Here is a 7,720-nt window from a genome sequence, read left to right as displayed (position 1 = left end):
CTATAAAATCACTATTTTGTTGAAAAACAGAGACAACAAAGGCTCTAAACCTCTTTGAACATCATCATATGTTAGTGAAGGATGCAACTATGCATTAAAACAATAGTTTCATATTTTTTGAACTTTTCTCAAAATCTATGTGTTAACTAACAACCCCTATGAAAATATTGAATTTTTAGTAAATAATTTATATACTAAAGCTTATAATCTTTATTGTTGTTTTAAATTTTTTAACCACATTATACATTTGTATTAATGTATATTAAACAGTTTTTCATGGTATAACGGAATCATTATCATTTTGTTACCAATTAATTTAATAAAACTCCATAATGCTCCCTAAATCGATGGAATAACCACTATAAAATCATTATTTTCTTGAAAAATGGAGACAACAAAAGCTCCAAGCCTCTTTGAACATCATCATATGTTAGCAGAGGATGCAACTATGCATATAAACAATATTGTCGTATTTTCTGAAATTTTCTCAAAATCCACGTGTTAACAACCCCTACGAAAATATTGAGTTTTTGGATAAAAATTTATATACTGAAGCCTATAATCTTTAGTGTTGTTTTAAAATTTCTAATCACATTCCATGTGTTAACCCCTACGAAAATATTGAATTTTTCGGTAAATGCTCTATATACTAAAGCATATGATTTTTAGTGTTGTTTTAAAATTTCTAAAAACATTTTAACATTTGTATTAATGTATATTAAACTCTCTTTTATGATATATGGGCATCGTTTTAATTCTTTGTCAATTAATTCAGAAAAACTTCATAATACTCCCTAAATTAGTGGACTAACTATTATAAAATCTCTATTTTCTAGAGAAACGGAGACAACAAAAGTCTCAAACCTCTTTGACCTTCATCATATGTTAGTGAATGATGAAACTATTCATTGAACAGTATTGAATTTTTTGGTAAATGCTCTATATACTGAAGCATGATCTTTAGTGTTTTTTTTTAATTTCTGAACACATTCTACATTTGTATTAATGTATATTAAACTCTATTTCATGGTACATGGACATCGTTTTAATTTTTTGTTAGTTAATTTAGTAAATCTTCATAATACTCCCTAAATTGGTTGATTAACAATTATAGAATCACTATTTTCTAGAGAAATTGAGAAAACAAAAGTTCCAAACCTCTTTGACCTTCATAATATGTTAGTGAATGATGCAACTATGCATTAAAATAGTATTTCCATTTTTTTGAATTTTCCTAAAAATCTATGTGTTAACCCCCTACGAAAATATTGACTTTTTCGGTAAATGCTCTATATACTAAAGCATATGATCTTTAGTGTTATTTTAAAATTTATAATTTTTTTAAAAATTTGTATTAATGTATATTAAACTCTATTTCATGGTACATGGGCATTGTTTTAATTTTTGTCAATTAATTTAGTAAACTTCATAATACTCCATAAATTGGTGGAGTAACCACTATAAAATCGTTATTTTCTAAATAAACAGAGACAACGAATGTTCCAAACCTCTTTGACCTTCATCATATGTTAGTGAAGGATGCAACAATGCGTTAAAACAGAATTTTCATATTTTGGATTTTTTCTCAAAATCTATTTGTTAACCCCTTCAAAAATATTGATTTTTTGTATAAATGATCTATATAATGAAACCTATGATCTTTAATGTTGTTTTAAAATTTCTGAATATATTCTACATTTGTATTAATGTATATTAAACTCTCTTTCATGGTACATGGACAAGTTTTTAATTTTTTGTCAATTAATTTAGTAAAACTTCATATCACTACCTAAATTGGTGGACTAACCAATATAAAATCACCATTCTCTAGAAAATGGAGACAACAAAGGTTCCAAACCTATTTGACCTTCATCATATGTTAGTGAAGGATGCAACTATGCATTAAAACAGAATTTTCATATTTTTGAATTTTTCTCAAAATCTATTTGTTAACCCATACGAAAATATTGATTTTTTTTGTAAATGCTTTATATACTGAATCATATGATCTTTAGTGTTGTTTTAAAATTTCTAATAACATTTATATTTGCATTAATGTATATTAAACTCGCTTTCATGATATATGAGCATCGTTTTAATTTTTTTGTTAATTAATTTAGTAAAACTTCATAATACTCCCTAAATTGGTGGACTAACCATTATAAAATCTCTATTCTCTAGAAAACGGAGACAACAAAGATTTCAAACCTCTTTGACCTTCATCATATGTTAGTGAAGTATGCAACTATGCATTGAAACAAAATTTTCATATTTTTTATTTCTTTTCAAAATATATGTGTAAATTCTCTATATACTGAAGCCTATGATCTTCGGTGTTGTTTTAAAATTTCTGAACACATTCAACATTTATATTAATGTATATTAAACTCTCTTTCATGGTATATAGGCATCGTTTTAATTTTTGTCAATTAATTTAGTAACACTTCATAATACTCTCTTAATTAGTGGACTAACCACTATAAAATCGTTATTTTGTAGAGAAACGGAGACAAAAAAAGTTTCAAACCTCTTTGACTTTCATCAGATGTTAGTTAAGGATGCAACTATGCATTAAAATAGTAATTTCATATTTTTAAATATTTCTCAAAATTTGTGTATTAACCCTATGTACATGTGCTCGTTTTATTTTTTTGTTAATTAATTTAGTAAAACTTCACAATACTCCATAAATTGGTGGATTAACCACTATAAAATCACTATTTTCTAGAGAAACAGAGACAACAAAAGTTCCAAACATCTTTGACCTTCATAATATGTTAGTGAAGGATGCAACTATGAATTAAAATAACATTTTCATATTTTTGAAATTTTCTCAAAATCTATGTGTTAACCACTACGAAAATATTGAATTTTCGGTAAATGTTCTATAGACTGAAACCTATGATCTTTAACGTTGTTTTAAAATTTCCATACACATTCTAAATTTGTATTAATGTATATTAAACTATCTTTCATGGTACATGGGCATCATTTTAATTTTTTGTCAATTAATATAGTAAAACTTCATAATACTCCCTAGATTGTTTGACTAACCATTCTAAATTCTAAAATCTCTATTCTCTAGAAAACGGAGACAACAAAGGTTCCAAACCTCTTTGAATTTCATCATATATTAGTGAAGGATGCAACTATGCATTAAAACAAAATTTTCAAATTTTTTTTTTTAAAATCTATATGTTAACTAGATCCCTTAATGCATGGTTCTAGAGTAATTAACTAGATCCTGAACTTAGGACATAGGAAACTGCGAGAGTAGATTCTTTGCCTGATAATATTCTGATTAAGTTAAGTTTGTTAGAAACATGCGAGAGCTGATCGACCATTCTTAATGGTAATCAACTCGCCACAACCATCGATTGACATCGTCAGTCGATTGACATCGTCAGTCGAGCGTCGATCGACATCGACACTGGATCGTCGATCGATAGTGTTCTAAAGTGAGCGGTTGAGTCCTAGCGTATCAGCTCGCCTAAACATCCTATCTTGTGGATTCGATCCCTAAGTACTACGATTGAACCTCTTATGTGAGAGAATAAAGTCACTCCTTAGGATAATTTGAGGGATATCAATAAGATAAATAAGATGGAACGGTTAAAAAATCTTGAGACGATCAAGATTGTATCAGATTACAGAGATTAACACGTTCAAAACTTGTGTTATTATCAATATATTACCACAATAAGGTTCCAAATGGTGATGATTATGAATAAATATTAATTTTTTGAAAATAGGTAACTCTAAAATATTACTTTAAAGATTGCAAGATTTTTTTTGTTATATAATTTTTAATGTCAATTAGTATATGTTTGGTATCTTACTTTTGTTTTATATTAAAGAATTATCTATTATTTTATTTTGAAAAACTTGGTGTGAACATATTTACATTTCATATGTTATTGTGAAATTTGTATTGTCTGTGTTTGCTATTATAAGAGAAAATCATAATATATCTTTTACGAAAGATTGGAATAACCATATGAATATATTATAATAAATATATTGGACATTATTTTCTTGATATATTACAAAAGTAACAATTAATTAAAATTAAATATATAAAATGAAATAAACCTCTGACAAAAACTGATAATTAAAGTTCATAACTAGTTGTTATCTAGCCATGAAGGCATTTAATGTAAACACACAAATTTACAAAACAATTAATATAAATAACTGAATAAAGTAAATATAGCTGAATTATATAGACTAAGATTAATCAAAACATTTAGTCCATAATACCAATTTTAATTTATATCTTTTACATTTTGAAAAATCTGTTTCAATATACAAATTATATCTTGACAAGGCAATCTGAAAGAAAATACTACTTTCACACTAATATTCATATGCTTAGGTAAATGAATCATGCACTTTTATATTATTTTGACTATAATCTCAGAAAATAATTGAAAGATTTTCTTTACAAAAATATAACTAATGCTAGTTTATGTTTATATGTAGATTGATATGCTTAGGTAAATGAATCATGCACTTTTATATTATTTTAACTATAATCTCAGAAAATTAATTGAAAGATTTTCTTTACAAAAATATAACTAATGCTAGTTATGTTTATATGCTTAGGTAAATGAATCATGCACTTTTATATTATTTTGACTATAATCTCAGAAAATAAATTGAAAGGTGTTCTTTACAAAAACATAATTAATGCAAGTTTGTGTTTATATGCTTAGGTAAATGAATCATGCACTTTTATATTATTTTGACTATAATCTCAGAAAAATAATTAAAATATTTTCTTTACAAAAATATAATTAATGCAAGTTTATATGCTTAGGTAAATGAATCATGCACTTTAACATTATTTTGACTATAATCTCAGAAAATTAATTGAAAGATTTTCTTTTCAAAAATATAATTAACACAAGTTTATGTTTTTATGTAGATTGATATGCTTAGGTAAATGAATCATGCACTTTTATATTATTTTGTCTATAATCTCAGAAAATTAATTGAAAGATTTTCTTACAAAAATATAATTAATGCAAGTTTATGGTTATATGCTTAGGTAAATGAATCATGCACTTTTATATTATTTTGACTATAATCTCAGAAAATTAATTGAAAGATTTTCCTTACAAAAATATAATTAATTTAAGTTTATGTTTATATGCTTTTTTTTTGACATCGGAAATAAAACTTATACGAAACTAGTTAGCAGCCTCTTGGCCAGCGTCTAGAGCTAGCCAACTTGGTGCAAATCAGTTAACAAACGGTGAACCGAAAACGCGTGATCTTCCCCCTTTGGCTAGAGAGTCTGCACGGATGTTCGCAGATCTTGGAATGTATGCTATAGAGAACTCAATAAACTCAGCCGATAAAGCTTTGATCTCGTCTAATTCAGATGCCATTGACGGCCAATCTTCGTCATCCCTTATCAGCTTGATTAGTTGTTCACAATCAGATTCAAAACGTACCGCTCTGGTTCCATGCCTCATCACTTCCTGCATCGCCCACAGTAGCCCTTCGGCTTCGGCGTGGAGTGGGGATACGGCGACACTTTGTCCCTGTGTTCCAAATAGAATCGGTATGTCGTCCTCCAGCAGTACGTAGCCCATCCCGACTCTGTCTCTTTCGTTTATCCAAGATGCATCAGTTTGACATCTCCATCTAGCTGCGGGAAGCTCTTGTATACTAGTAATGTGTTGTGCTCTTCGTTGTTCATCCCTCTCACCCTCCGTGTCTTCGGGTATTCTCTGCGCTAGTGTCCAGCTCTCTGCTTCTTTAACCGCGAGTTGCAGTGAGTCCAACGGCGTGATATCCTTGTCTTTGGAGATCTTCTCGTTACACGCTTTCCAGATATACCAAGCGATCCATGGGAATACGGCCAGTACCTCTGACCTCACTCCAGTTTCTTTAGCACGAAATAATAAGAAGTCTATGTTTGAGTATAGAGAGTTACTCGGGAACAGCCCCGAAGAAGACGGTATATCAGATAGAATTTTAGTGTTGTTTTAAAATTTCTAAACACATTCTACATTTGTATTAATGTATTTTTAGCTCTTTTTCATGGTATGTGAGAATCGCTATAATGTTTTTATCAATTAATTTAATAAAACTTCAAAATATTCCCTAAATCGATGGAATAACCACTATAAAATCATCATTTTCTTGAAAAACAGAGATAACAAAGGCTCCAGACCTCTTTGAACATCATCATATGTTAGTGGAAGATGCAACTATGCATTAAAACAATATTGTCGTATTTTTTGAAATTTCCTCAAAATCCATGTGATAACCCCTACGAAAATATTGAGTTTTTTTTAAATGTTTTATATATTGAAGCCAATAATCTTTAGTGTTGTTTTAAAATTTCTAACCACCTTCTCCATTTTTATTAATTCATTTTAAGCTATTTTTCATGGTATAAGGGAATCGTTATAATTGTTTAACCAATTAATTTAATAAAATTTCATAATACTCCCTAAATCGATGGAATAACCACTATAAAATCATCATTTTCTTGAAAAACAGAGATAACAAAGGCTCCAGACCTCTTTGAACATCATCATATGTTAGTGGAAGATGCAACTATGCATTAAAACAATATTGTCATATTTTTTGAAATTTTCTCAAAATCTATGTGTTAACACCCCTACGAAAATATTGAGTTTTTGGTGAATCCTTTATATATCGAAGCCTATAATCTTTAATATTGTTTTAAAATTTATAAAAATATTCTACATTTGTATTGTTGTATTTTTAGCTCTTTTTCATGGTATGTGAGGATCGTTATAATTTTTTTTATCAATTAATTTACTAAAACTTCATAATACTACCTACATCGATTGAAAAACGGAGACAACAAAGGCTCCAAACCTCTTTGAACATCATCATATGTTAGTAGAGGATGCAACTATGTATTAAACCAATATTGTCGTATTTTTTAAAATTTTCTCAAAATCCATGTGTTAACCACCCTACGAAAATATTGAGTTTTTTTGAAAATGTTTTATATACTGAAGCTTATAATATCTAGTGTTGTTTTAAAATTTCTAAACACATTCTACATTTGTATTAATGTATTTTTAGCTCTTTTTCATGGTATGTGAGGATCGTTATAATTTTTTTTATCAATTAATTTACTAAAACTTCATAATACTACCTACATCGATTGAAAAACGGAGACAACAAAGGCTCCAAACCTCTTTGAACATCATCATATGTTAGTAGAGGATGCAACTATGTATTAAACCAATATTGTCGTATTTTTTAAAATTTTCTCAAAATCCATGTGTTAACCACCCTACGAAAATATTGAGTTTTTTTGAAAATGTTTTATATACTGAAGCTTATAATATCTAGTGTTGTTTTAAAATTTCTAAACACATTCTACATTTGTATTAATGTATTTTTAGCTCTTTTTCATGGTATATGAGAATCGTTATAATTTTTTTAATCAATTAATTTAGTAAAAATTCATAATACTCCCTAAATCGATGGAACAACCACTATAAAATCACTTTTTTTTCTTGAAAAAGAGAGACAATAAAGGCTCCAAACCTTTTCGAACATCATCATATGTTAGTGGAGGATGCAACTATGCATTAAAACAATATTGTCGTATTTTTTGAAATTTTCTCAAAATCTATGTGTTAACACCCCTACGAAAATATTGAGTTTTTGGTGAATCCTTTATATATCGAAGCCTATAATCTTTAGTGTTGTTTTAAAATTT

Source organism: Brassica oleracea, chromosome C9 (genome assembly GCF_000695525.1).
Source record: "Brassica oleracea var. oleracea cultivar TO1000 chromosome C9, BOL, whole genome shotgun sequence".
Classification (NCBI taxonomy): domain Eukaryota; kingdom Viridiplantae; phylum Streptophyta; class Magnoliopsida; order Brassicales; family Brassicaceae; genus Brassica; species Brassica oleracea.
The sequence above is the reverse complement of the archived record's forward strand: the minus strand, read 5'-3'. Positions refer to the sequence as shown.